Consider the following 14794-nt stretch of genomic DNA (forward strand, 5'->3'; position numbering starts at 1 on the left):
AATATTTAGAAAAAAAAGTCTAGTAGACACAGAAAAATGGTAAATATAATGATTATCTACTAAACAATGATATGGGCATAAAAAGATTTAAAATTACAGTACTATTTTTTCCTGGAGCACAAATTTAAATAAAGGAAATAGAGATACATAAATACAAACCTTATATATATAAAAAATACTGAAGTACTGTATAAAATATATAAATAACATTCTATGTAAAATTAAAACAGGCATTTTAGAAGATTCCTTGGTCATGGTAGAGTTGGCCTATTTTCAAAAAGGAAATACATAACAATTTTGTATGTTGATTATACCTCAATAAACCTGAAACTGGGAGAAAAAAAAAGAAATACAAAATGTCTAACATATTTGCAGAAGTGGGACTGTAAGTGAAGCAACATGCTTACATTAAGACCAGTACCCCAAAAAAGTCCATAGGATACTCAAGGGAGGCTGAGCCCACACATGGTGAACTGGACACAGGGTGGAATGAAGACATATCTGAAGTTTAATCTGGATAGAGAAGAGCAAACTGTAGAAGGTTTACAATGCTAGACTGAAGAATAAAACTTTCATTCTAGATTTCATGGTATTTCTATAAAATTTTGACTGAGCAAATCGCATATTCAGTTACCTATCTGTAATTCATAAATATTACAATAGAAAAAGTCAGTAAGAAACAAAATTTCATTAAAATGAAGTTTGATATACTTTTTATTGTAATTCTTATTACCTTTATACTCTTACCATAGATTTGAATCAGAATTTTATTTGGTTAGAGAGATAGCAGAGGAAGGCAATCTAGAAAAAAGCAGTTCAATTTGGATAAGAAATGTGATTATTTAAGAATTATCATTATTTAATAATAACATTTTTGATTTTCAGAAGTTTACTCTTCTTTCCAAAAGAGCATGGATTGGAAAATTTAGAAAAGCATGATAGACTAGATTCTAAAATTGAAAACTCAGCCTAGAGAATAGAGAAGGGAAGAAGTTGTGTTATAAGAAGAATTTTACTACCATGAGGGAAATGAACTCATTAAACCACAAGATTTGGAGATGATGACCCTGATGTTAGGATGTTGCCTGGGTCCTGAGGAGTCACCCAATTATCTAGATACTTGAACCTTGTCTGGTAAGATGTGGGTGCTAGTCAACAGAGTCAGAATTTGAAAGTATATGGGCCATGTGATCTGTGGCCACACGCACATGGTTCTCTAATCCCAGGCTGGCAAGTGGTGTTGAAGGCCCAGACATTCCTGTGGCCTACAGAGGCAGGTAGAGAAATGTTTGAGAGGCCAGGATGCAGGAAGGTGTTTGGATTTCAAATATGCGGGGCATGTAAAGGTCTTTATGACTCTAGCCAGTGACTGTGCCAAGGTCATCAGTGTTGGGGTTCTGCTTCACAACCAAAAGCCAGGTGCAATAAGCATCCTCAGTATAGAGTCTGATATAAGCCTGACTCCCTGCTCTTATCCTGGAAGTCCAATCAGAAATTTCTCCTTCTACACACTAGTGAAGAAGTTTCCTGGCTCTGGAAAGCCAGTAGGGAAGGCTAAGAAGGAGGATACGTATAGGGTAGGGCCCCTTGGTGTTTGTGGGAGGTCAGAAGACCAAAGTGTTCTATATGCAATATTACACCATCATGGAGCATGGAACACGCAGCCATCCTTCTTTTTTTTTTTTTTTTTTTTTTAACATTAGTAAGGAAAGAGTTTTGGGAAAAAATATTTTTTTTTAAGTTTTTATTTAACTTCCAGTTAGTTAACATACAGTGTAATAGTGCTTTTGGGTGTACCATATAGTGGTTCAACACTTCCACATCCTTGCTTTTTGAATGAACCCAAACTAACTTTCAGTTTTTTACAGGGAATAATATCTGTTGTTTGTTTAAACTAAGGTTTTTTCAGTTTCTTTTTATAAGTTTTTTTTTAAATTTCAATTAGTTTACAGACAGTGTGATATTAGTTTGAGGTGTGCAATTTAGTGAATCAACACTTCCATACATCACCCGGCACCCATCACAAGTGATGACTCCTTAATCCCCATCACCTATTTCACCCATCTCCCCACCCACCTCCCTTCTGGTAACCATCAGTTTGTCCTTTATAGTTAAGAGGCTGTTGCTTGGTTTGCCTCTCTCTTTTTTTTCTCTATGATCATTTTTTTTTGTTTGTTTGTTTCTTAAATTCCACTTAGGAGTGAAATCATAATGGTATGTCTTTCTCTGACTGACTTCTTTTGCTTACCTTAATACTCTCTAGCTCCATCCATGTTATTACAAATGGCAAGATTTCATTCATTTTTATGACTAATATTCCCTTATATATACACTTTATATAATATTATACATTATATAATATTCCATTATATATGTGTGTGTATGCATATATATAAAGACCTACTTTATCCACTCATCTGACAATGGACAAGGACATTTGGGTTTTTTCCATAATATGGTTATTGTTGATAACACTGCTGTAAACACTGAGCACAGGTATCCCTTCGAATTAGTATTTTTGTATTCTCTGGGTAAATACCCAGCAAAAGACCCCAAATAGCCAAGGCAACCTTGAAAATGAAAAGGAAAGCTGGAGGCATCCTAATTCCAGATTTCAAGTTACATTACAACACTGTAGTGATCAAAACAGGGTGGTACTGGCACAAAAATAGACACATAGATTAATGGAACTTAATAGAAACCCTTGATATGAACTCACAACTATATAGTCAATTGATGTTCCACAAAGCAGGAAAGAATATCCAATCAGAAAAGTTAGTCTCTTTGACAAATGGTGTTGAGAAAACTGGACAGCAACAGGCAGAAGAATGAAACTGGACCACTTTCTTATACCATACATCAAAATAAATTCAAAATGTATGAAAAACCTAAATGTGAGACAGGAAATCATCAAAATCCTAGAAGAGAACCCAGGCAATAACATCCTTGACATTGGCTGTAGCAACTTCTTACTAGACATGTCTCCCATGTCAAGGGAAACAAAAGTGAAATAAACTATTGGATTTCATCAAAACAAAAAGGTTCTGCACAGTGAAGGAAAAAGAAATCAACAAAACTTAAAAGGCAACCTATGGAGTGGGAGAAGATATTTCCAAATGACATATCTTTTTTTATATTAAATATAATTTACTGTCTAATTGGTTTCCATAGAACACCCAGTGCTCATCCCAACAGGTGCCCTCCTCAATGCCCATCACCCACTTTCCCCTCTCCCCCAACCCCCATAAATCCTCAGTTTGTTCTCACTATTTAAGAGTCTCTTATGGTCTGCCTCCCTCTCTCTCTGTAACTTTTTTTTTCCCTTCCTCTCCCCCATGGTCTTCTGTTAACTTTCTCAGGATCCACATATGAATGAAAACATATGATATCTGTCTTTCTCTGCCTGACTTTTAGCATAATACCCTGCAAATGACATATCTGATAAAGGGTTAGTATCCAAAATATATAAAGAACTTATAAAACTCAACACCCCCAAATTGAATAATCCATTTAAAAATGGTCAGAATACATAAATATACATTTTTCCAAAGATTACTTACAGATGGGCAACAGACACATGAAAACCTGCTCAACATCACTGACCATCAGGGAAATACAAATCAAAACTACAAAGAGCTATCACCTCACACCTGTTAGAATGGCTAAAATCAACAATGCAAGAAACAACAGGTCTTGGCAAGGATGTGGAGAAAAGGGACCCCTTTTGCACTGTTGGTGGGAATGCAAACTGGTGCAACCACTCTGGAAAACAGTGTGGAGTTTCCTCAAACAGTTAATAATAGAAATACCCTATGATCTAGCAACTGGATCATATTTGGATATTTACCCAGAGAATAATATCCTTTTTGTGTTCCTCTGTGACTGTGTGCTCATCACATCTCATTTATCTTTCATTGTGTAATTGTCACCTATGCTCATAGTATTTGTCTATGTACATCATGACAAGAATTTCTCAGAAGTCAATATCAGTACTGTATCCTACAAAATTTCCCAATAACTTTTTATTTTAGTCCTATAACTTTTACTGTTACTTATGTCAAAACATCTACGTTACTCAAGATAAAAGCATTTACATTCCTCGTATTCTAATAGCACTGTATTCTTTTGTATTAAAACTATATAGATCATGTACAAAATACCAATCTTTTTTCTATGTTATGGACCTGTCTTAATGGTCTAAATTGCCATAAACCAGACCTCATCCTTCTCAAAACATGCAAATACATTTAACTAGCTATATCAAATAATTATATTTATTTTTAATATAATTTATATTTAAATTTATATTTAATATTAAATTTATATTTAAAACCTATAAAATTAAATCTAAATTTAAATACAAAATTACATGCTTTGTGTTCACATATGCATTTATATTTAGAATAGGCTCTATAGACCACAGAAATTATATTAATGTAATAAAAAATATATTGAATGTTGGCAAGACTTTAACATTCTTAATAATCACTAGAAAAAATGCAAAATCCAGTGTGGGAAAATAAGATAAGTGAATAAAAATGTAATTCAGTAAAGAATAAAATGCTGTTAAGCAAATGCAAAAACTCAGTCCAGTTCACCTAGTAAATTACTGACGATACCTTAATAGGGTGCAGATTCCCTGTCTTTACGTTCAGATTTCTTCTGATTATATTTTATTATCATTTCTGTAATTATTCTATCTGCTCACCATGTATAATAAGTCAATATTCTCTCTTTCAAGACATGGTCAGTTATTTATTTATTTTTGTTAATGTTTACTTATTTTTTTAGAGAGAGAGAGCACGAGCAGGGGAGGAGCAGAGAGAGAGGGAGACACAGAATCCGAAGCAGGCTCCCCGAGCCTGACACGGGGGGCTCGAATTCACAAACCCCAAGATCGTGACCTGAGCCAAAGTCAGATGCCCAACTGACTGAGCCACCAAGGAGCCCCAAATGGTAAGTTATTTTAAAATATTAGTTTGACTATAATATATTCAGGGACTCAAAATATGATTGATACAAAGGTTTTCAGAAAATGACACAAATAATCATCTATCAAAGTCGACTCTTATATGTAGTTATTTCGAGTCTATCTTTAGGTACTTAACATCCCAAACTAACTTTAAAAAAAATATATTGCAACATATATTTTTAAAAGGAACTTTTACATTATCTTTGTATTAAGATGCTTATTAGTATACTAGTTAACACATACATACTTTATAATTAAGAAGTATCCTAAGTGCCTAAACATTTCTTCATTATTTTTTCCATCACAGAAAAGTCATTTCTAATATTAGCCACCCATTATCTTTAAACAGTATGTTTCCAGCCAAATAATTATCCATATATCCACACAGAGCTAGACAACTTTACAGTTCAGAAAAAAATAGTGCAGAGTGGGCACAGTGCTTTTTGCACAAGACCAGTAACATAATATATAATGAGAATTCTTGTATATCCTAGGAAAAAATTAACATTAAAAAATTTTAATTTACTGAAATAGGACTGAATTTAAGGAAGCAATTGAATCTTTAACTTAGAAAACTATTGATAAGTAAGTAATAATGTATTAAAAACTCATGTTTTGGGTGCCTGGATGACTCAGTTAAGTGCCTGAGTTCACTTTGGCTCAGGTTATGATCTCATGGTTTGTGAGTTCAAGCCCCGCACAGGCCTCTCTGCTGTCAGTGCAGAGCCTGCTTCGGATCCTCTGTCCCCCTCTTTCTCTGCCCCTCCAGTGCTTGCACACACTCTTTCTCTTAAAAATAAATGAACATTAAAGAAAAGTCATGTTCACTAGAATTTAGCAATGAGAGCCAAATTTGTGAGAGAAAATGTAGAAGAGAATTTAGTTTCCCCTAATGCAAGCTCCTCTCCAATAAGTGCCTCATTGCACTGCTTCACTTCAAGCTTGAAACTACATTCTAACATGAAAATAGATGGAGAAAAGAAGTAAATTGTGTAGGCATGAGGAATAGGATATAAGCAAATATGATGTGAGGTAATACAAAGGTGATGGAAATGATAAAAAGCCCCTCACAGTTCTTTAGAATGGATTTAAAAGCACATTATCATTCTTACTGCATTAAAATAGGTTGTAGAAAATGCTTGTATTAGAGCATTTAAAATCATGAGCTGCTAATTTTCACAAAACATTGAATAGAAAAGGTCATATAGGGTAGCACTTCTTATTTTCTCTACTTTGAAATAAGACAAAAACTCTTATCAAACCAAAAGGATTCTGTTTAGCTTTATATGTAAACTAAACCTAGGACTGCAACCAATTTCTCATGACAAAATCCCCCATATACATTGCTGGTACCTGTTTTACTGGGATTTGAGATATGGCAGTAAGCAATACAATGTCCCTGGGGCTACAATCAGGAGACCTGCATTTTAGGTCCAATATCACCACATATAAGCTGTGTAAACTTCAGCAAACTATATAGACTCTCAGCTCCTCTCTTTCTTTATCAAAACTAGTAATATGTCAACACTCTTGGGTTCCTGTGAAGATGGGATAAGACAATATATGTGAAGTTTTAATTTCATAATATTTTCATTTCCTCATCTTTCAATCATGATTCTTACCTCATAGAGTGTCACAAATATTCCTAAATAACTTCTTGTAGGTCTAATTATTACATCAACTGGCTTTTATTGCATGATTACTCTAGTTTAGACACTGTATTCAATTTTATATACATTATATAATTTAAAATTCACAACTCTATGAGCTTAATACCATATTTTCAATATTTAGAGTTCCAAGAGCATATGTAACATCTCCCAGTTTATATAGTTAGTGACTTTTCAATTTCAAGTATATCTGACACAAGACAGTACTTTTTTTTTTAATTTTTTTTTTCAACGTTTTATTTATTTTTGGGACAGAGAGAGACAGAGCATGAACGGGGGAGGGGCAGAGAGAGAGGGAGACACAGAATCGGAAACAGGCTCCAGGCTCTGAGCCATCAGCCCAGAGCCTGACGCGGGGCTCGAACTCACGGAGCGCGAGATCGTGACCTGGCTGAAGTCGGACGCCTAACCGACTGCGCCACCCAGGCGCCCCAAGACAGTACTTTTAACTATCACTCCATATTGAAATAATACGAATAGGAAAGATCCAATGAGCAAAGTTAAGTAGAAGTATCCTCTCCTCCACTTTATAAAAAATATATCCTTCCTAAATAAATCCCTAGATTTTCATTACACAGAATCCACAAATGGGCAAAGTCAATCTATAATTAGAGCTTGGGAGAGAAGAAAGAAAAAAAGAAATGTTAAGTGGAATGAGGGTGAATAAGCAGAATTTAGAGCATTGGCAGGGAGAGGTTCAAGAAAATGGAATGTGTGGGGAATTAGGGAGAAGATTCTGAGGCTTAGGAATTGGATCCCATATAACAAATACCCTATGAAGGATCTTTCTGTGTTGTTGTTTTGAGGCTGTTAAATAGGGCTTCTTAAATAAAATACTATCAGGTACTGAACTGTGCTGGTCAGGACTTCAAATGTGTTACATTTCAGGATGTATCTTTGGGATTTATATTCTACATTAGAGCACAAACACAAAATTAAAATAAAATAAAATAAAGCACATGGTCATGGGATAAATTACATCATTCTTGTAGTCCTATAATCCTAAACCAGGAATATTTTTATTGTTTTCTTCTTCCCTACCTCCCTTACCCTCTTCCCTCCTTCCTTTCCTTTCTACTTCTCTCATTCATTTCATTTAAATCAGGAATACTAGAGTATTGCAATGTTGTAGTAAATGAACAAGATCAAATTCATTTGAAACATGATAAATACTGCAATAGTACTAAAAACACCAACCAAACAAACAATCAGGGACACATTACTAAAGCTGAAGTTGTAATTCATGGAAGGATAGCCTTTTCAAAGTTTTATGTCCTCTTCAGAGAAACAAATCGATACAGCACTGTGTAAGCTCACTAAATTAAACACATCCTCCTCACCCCCCCACCCCCAAAACAAAGTCTTTTGAAGTGTCAACCTAGAAATTAGCTTTAATTACAACTTTCACATAAAAATCATTTTTCCTTTTGGAGATTGAAGATGATAGATGCCAATCCTGAAATAAAATACCACTGTTCAGCTTTTCCAGTTGTGACTTAGAGTCTAGGTGTTATTCTCTTTTACAACTTAAAAATTCAAGATTTTTAAAATACTAACCATCATTTTTTTTTATGTGGGAAGTGCTGCACCTGCAAGGACTATCATACAAATTCCATAAGACAAAGCAAGGCCAGATGGGGAGGGTTGCTGCCTTGTATGTGAGAGTTTTCCAAATTCTGCCTCAAAGGACATTTCTATATAGGACCGGACCATTTTTCCAGAATTGGTATATGGCAAGGTGCAAGGTGATTGCAATTCATGTGTCAAATTCAAAGTAATAATGAAGTTGGGGCGCCTGGGTGGCGCAGTCGGTTCAGCGTCCGACTTCAGCCAGGTCACGATCTCGCGGTCCGTGAGTTCGAGCCCCGCGTCGGGCTCTGGGCTGATGGCTCAGAGCCTGGAGCCTGTTTCCGATTCTGTGTCTCCCTCTCTCTCTGCCCCTCCCCCGTTCATGCTCTGTCTCTCTCTGTCCCAAAAATAAATAAAAAACGTTGAAAAAAAATTAAAAAAAAAAACAAAGTAATAATGAAGCAACACTAAGAAAGTTCTAGAAGATCTTTTACTATAAGTAACAGTGGGAAGGAGAATGAGAGACAATGGTACTAATCTGGGGTCCATGGTTCTACGGAGGTCCCATATATGATCTTAAAGCTTCCATGAACCCCAACATTTAGATAAAATTTTGTGTGGAAGTGTGTGTATACATTTTGAGGGAACTTTTTCAGACAAATATGTGATCAAATATTTTTTAAAGTAATACTGGTGGCTCAGAAACACATTTTTCTTAGACTCCATTGGTTCAATATTCAGTAAATAATATTACAATTTCAAATTTCTGAGAAGACCCAGATACTGTGTATGTGACACACACACACACACACACACACACACACACACACACACACACACTTCAGGATAAAAGAGAAAAAGTATGAATCTGTGGCAATTAGTGAAATTTGCGTTCAACTTAGCAGGACAGATGTAGAAAGCTGAAATAACACATGTACAGATTGGACTAATGAAGATAGACCCCTGCTGAGGGTTGGTAGAAAGCTGTAGCTAGACCAACCACCCAGTCTCAGTCAGGCTGGGATTGGGAGACTATGACCTAAATTTACATCTAGAGATTTGAAATGAATACTGATTGAGTCCATTACAGTCATTCACTCATCCCCCGGTGTTTCTTAGACATCAGTATAGGTGAGATTAACCAAAAATGTTTCAAAGATGGGAATATCTTTGTGTGTCTCCAGTCACAGCAAAAGAACAGAGCTAGCAGGCTTTTGCCTGAAAGCTCCTTTCACCTTTCCACACTGAAGGCATAAGTGAATCTTCACTTGAGGAGTAATTAGTGCTGACTTATTTCCTAATGATGAGGATTAATACTGAACTATTTCCTTCCTCAAAACACGTGTGTCCACTTTTCAGTCCCAAGATTTGGGAGAAGATTATACCTGATTTACCTGGGATGAGTTACACACATTCTAGGAGAAAAAGGAGCAAATGTGAGCAATGGAATGCAAATTAAAAGGAGATACTTAGGATGCATTTAAATATTGCAAATAACTTATTGGCATATACAAAGATAGATCAGATTATATAATCAAATATCACTTACTGATGTGGGGATATTATGAAGTTTCTCTCCATCATTAAATACAATAACTCTATCTCCAAAAACATAAATAAAATAAATCCTATAATCTCCAATCTAATTTTTCTTGTTGAATTAGATATGGGGATACATAACCTGGATCCCTCCTCTAAGAACCTTCTTCTGTGTCACAGAAAATGTAGTCAAATGTGATCCAAATGCACAAGACTTCAATAAACTTACATTGAAAAATTCAGAGAAATGGGTAAAAGGCATCAGAAGTATAATAAACAAATAAATAAAAATTTAAAAATAAAACATATCTCTCAGGATATATTTACATGCATTCATGGACCTTACCCACATAGTCACTCAATAAATATTTAGTGAAAGAATAAATAAATATCATTAAAAAAGAAGACAACAAAAAAAGTTAAAAATAAGTGTAACTGATCACTATAAAAGATGAAAACAACTTGGCACAATATCTGGCAATTCTAACTATCAGATAAATGGTAGTCATTATTTTCCCCACATCACGTAACACGAGCCCAAATTCTATATTAAACCTCTTCTTACTTTGTCTTATTGGGATAACTTATACTTCCCCTTGGAGTGTGATCTCTATTGTTGTAAGTAGTATGATATTATTATTATTTCTACAGGTATGTTGTCTTTAGTGAGTGAAAATACATAGTTATGTTGGATGTCTTGACAGATTTTCCTTTCAGTAGCAAAGCTGTGTGGCGAATCTGTAAATCCTTCTTTAAACACTCAAACCACATTCCTATATTCGATATAACAAAACCACACTCTATTTTAATTCTTCATTTGAATGTCTACCTCTCCACTAGAATAAATCTATTCAAACAAAAACACTATCTTTTTATTCTTTAATCCTCAGAAACTACCTAGAACAGTGTAATCATTCTCATATGTTTTGTAAATGAATGAATATTCTTGAATTACCTCTCAAGATTTCCATTTTGAGTTACTAAACGTTATGCACTAGAGAAAGTGTGGTAACAAAATATTACCTTAGAAAGCAATGTCAGAATACAGTAAAGGTATTTGCTCTTATTTATTCATTTTCCTGTAAGCAGTCTGTTGCCAGTACATTTCTGATGCTAAAATATGCGTTCCTTGAGAAGATAATATTGAATTTTAACTGTATCATTTACCCACATGAAAATGACAAATTTTTATGGTGTGTGTGTGTGTATGTGTGGAGAGAGACAGAGACAGAAAGAAAGGGGGGGTGGGGAGAGAGAGAGGACTAGATAGAAAGACAGTGAGACTTGAGCCAAGCACTCAATAAAAACATAATTGAGAGACCAGGAGATTGGAAAAAAGACACCTGAGGGTGAAAGTTTTAATACCATCTACAGATGACATGGGAATTTCAACAAAGGCAATGCATGGAGAGTTAAGAGACAATAAGCACTACTCTAAATGGATATTCTTCACAAAGAGGAAAATTTTTGCTAAGGAATTTTGGGTGGATTCTGTAAAGAACATGAGGATGCATGATATTATCTTTTGGTCACCACAGAATGGATCTACAGAGGACAAGAGAGAGGATGGAGATGTGAAGGTCAGGACTGGGATAAATGAGTGGATACAATTTAATCAATATAGAAATTACAGTATTTGAATGAATATATCACTGGAGAATATTTCATTTGTGGGTAGGATGGTGGAGATTAATGGGATTGTCCAATCAATGACTGCTAGTGTTTCATCTGCATAAACATACGGCCAGATAATGTTAAAGAACAGATGTGATTAACAAGACTGCAATGTCTGCTAATGGTAGCAAATAGAATCATAATGCAAAGTGCTCTTTATTTTCCCTGGAGTTTTTCCTCAGATGGTTTAGATGGGGTTCAAAACAGATCTTAAAATTAACTCATGCTGATATAAATTGCATCACTTTTTAAGTTCTCATTTAGGTAATATAACCTATTGCTAACCTTTACTAAGAAAAATGTTCAAAATGGCATGGTTTAAGTTTATTTTTATTTACCTTCCGCTATTACCATTTAGAACACTATTTAGAAAAATTAGATGTTTAAGTACGACACATTCATGTCAACACAAATGCATAACTACTAATGCTGATCTTAGACACCTTGACAATTAACCTGGGGATATTATTTTATTTTTCTTCATTTTTCTAAATCAAAGAAGTTTATCTGAAAATTAAATATCACATGATTCCAACTGTATGACATTCATGAACAGGCAAACACATAGAGATGGTAAACATATCAGCAGTTGCCATTGGGCTGGGACTGGGGTTGGGATGGGGAGAGGTGAATAAGTAAAACAGGAATTTTTTTTAGGACAGTGAAGTTATTGAATGTGATACATAATAATGAGTGAAAGATATTAAGTATTTTTTAAAACCCATAGGATTTTATAACACAAAGGGCAATGTATGCAAGTAAATGTATGCAAATTAAAAAGAAATTAAGGGGTCAGGGGATCCCAGAAGGGAAGTCAGAAATCTTAAATGAGTTTCACTGGGCTAAAATCAAGGTTTCAGCCAGATGTTCTTCTTTCTGGAGGCTCATAGGTAAAATCTGTTCCCTTGCATTTTTCAGCTTCTAAAAACTACCCGAATTTCTTGGTTCGGTGGCCTCTTCCTTGAACTTCAAAGCCAGATTTGTAGCATCTTCCAATCACTCTCTGACTCTTCCCTTTCTGCGAATCTCTTATGAGGACTCTTATTGCAGTAGGTCCACTCTGATTATCTAGGATACTCTCCCGATATCAACATCTTGAAATTCATCACATTTGCAAAGCCCCTTTGCTGCATAAGGTAACATATGCACAGGTGTCACAAATTAGAACCCGGACATCTTTGGGGTGGCCATTATTCTGTTTACCACAGTGAATAAAATACATAAGTCAAATATGGAAAAATATTAAAATTAAACGAAGTAGAGGGATATAGTCATAGGTGTTCATGAATTAGATTAAATTAGAAAACAATTCTTGGATGCCAGGCTTTTGCATAGTCTAGATCTTCTGAGCAAAGAACATTGAAAGAATGTTTGCAAAACATGCAGCTTTAGAAACTAGACATAGTTTATCTAAATAGAGATAGTATCACTAAGATATCTTCCACATGGAAAGCCACAGAATGATTTGGAAATGTAAAATCCTCTTCTTCTTGACCTTGTAAATTTTTGATACATTTCAGGGTAATAAACCTAGCAGTGCTCTCTCTCTGTCCATCAGAGAACATCTTTCTCTTTAAAGGGAAGGTTGAACAGATGTCCCTGTCATCCCATTATGAGCTCTAAATCTTGTAATTTGGGGGATCCTTCCCTTTGGTATAACCCATTGGTGAATGTTTGGCTTTCACTGTGCTGTTCTTTAGGGAGATTGGAAGTAGGGAACCCATACGAGCTGTGAGATAACATTGCAGATCCTTCAGTTTCAAGGGTAGCATTTAGATATCTATCATTAGTCATAGATAGTATCTTTGTTGTATTTTCTTGCCATGCAATGACAACAGATTAAGATCCTTTTTATGTTATGTTATTCCACAGAGACATTTTTATTCCTCAGAATTGCATATTTTAACTGTATATAGACAATTACCTTTAGAAAAACACATCTTAAATGGAAATAATAAAATAATCCTGAAAATAACAAAACACGATCAGCATAGGAACAGTGGAAGTTCACAACACATGTTGTATGTAGCTGCAGGCACTTTAGATATTTTTTAACAGACCATGAACTCCCAGCTTTCTATCTGCACTTAAACTTTTGCTCCTCGTACTCAGTTAAAAACCTCAGTGAGATTTCTGTTTTGTTAAAAAGCCGGTCAGTCACTACTCTTCCTAGCCAGTTACTTATAAGTTAGAATAGATATTAAAGTGCCTCATTATAAAATCTAAAAATAAAATACAATAAAAATGGAGCTTTGTTTAGGCTTCAGCAATAACTCTGAATAAAACATTCTTCAGTTTAACCCCAAACATGACCAAGTTCACATTTCAATTCCTCTATTTTCATTAATATTAACAGCCATTTCTCCCTGTTAATGTATCCATATATCTATATCTGTTTATATCTAGTGTAAATATATCTTTTTATCTCTATTATCATTAATTTTATTTGTTTTAGTCATGTTATATACTTTGAAATGCCAAATAAAATTAGAGAGTGATCTCTAATTGTTCTATTAGAGATGAGTGAAAGAAATTTTAATATACTTTTCATAACTACTTCTCATACCATTTTTCTACCTCTATTACTACTGGATTTTTTTCAAACTCCATAGCATTTATCCTTATAAGTGGCAACATTCACCATCTGGCATCCCTGCTTCTAGTCTTAAGTCATTAAATTTATTTCCCAAGTAGCTACCAGAATAATCTTTTTTTAAGACACAAGTGTTGTTATTTAATCTCTTCACAAAAATAATTATAGGCCCACAAGATAAAGATCAAGATCTTTTTCCTGATACACAAAAAACGACCCCCATCTATATCTCAAACTTAGTTGTTTCCCCTAACTGCTTTACCAATAACAGTACAATATTGCATATACATTTTCCTTTATTGACTGTGTTTTCTGTGCTTTTATTTGTGGCTGTTCACGTGAATAGACAGTATTCTGCTTTTTCTGTTTCTAGAAAGTGTAGTTCATCTGTCATGTCTTTCTCTACCACCACACTCACACAAATGTTATATCTCTGTCACTAGAGTCTACACTCTTTGAAGAAGAGAAAGCCAATTTTATCTTGTATGTCTATAACACATACACAATTATATATACATACACAGACTGTATAGATATATTCCTATATACATCTATATAATGTATATATGCATATATTATACATAGAGATATATATATATGCATAAATAAATATTCATAAGGTAGAAATAAAGCTACATGTATATAATGAAAAAAAAATAAGACCAATTATTTGAAATGAGTAATTTCCTTTTCAAAATCTTGTTCCCCTTTTAAGGTATCCTTAAAACAAAAAAAAATCATACAATATGGAAGAAACATTTTATTAAAGTTATAAAG

At 34.4% G+C, this 14794-nt stretch overlaps 1 long non-coding RNA gene across 1 annotated transcript in view; it reads left to right on the forward strand.

Annotated features, from left to right (window-relative positions):
* The window catches only part of LOC147581798 (uncharacterized), a 238864-nt gene that overhangs the window by 18076 nt on the left and 205994 nt on the right, over positions 1-14794 (forward strand). The window contains exon 2 of the long non-coding RNA XR_015249762.1: positions 4792-4956. This is a non-coding gene — a long non-coding RNA (uncharacterized LOC147581798). The remainder of the gene's footprint in view (positions 1-4791; positions 4957-14794) is intronic.

This window comes from Puma concolor, chromosome B1 (genome assembly GCF_028749965.1).
Source record: "Puma concolor isolate L17-30 chromosome B1, mPumCon1.1.hap2, whole genome shotgun sequence".
NCBI classification, from domain to species: Eukaryota; Metazoa; Chordata; class Mammalia; order Carnivora; family Felidae; genus Puma; species Puma concolor.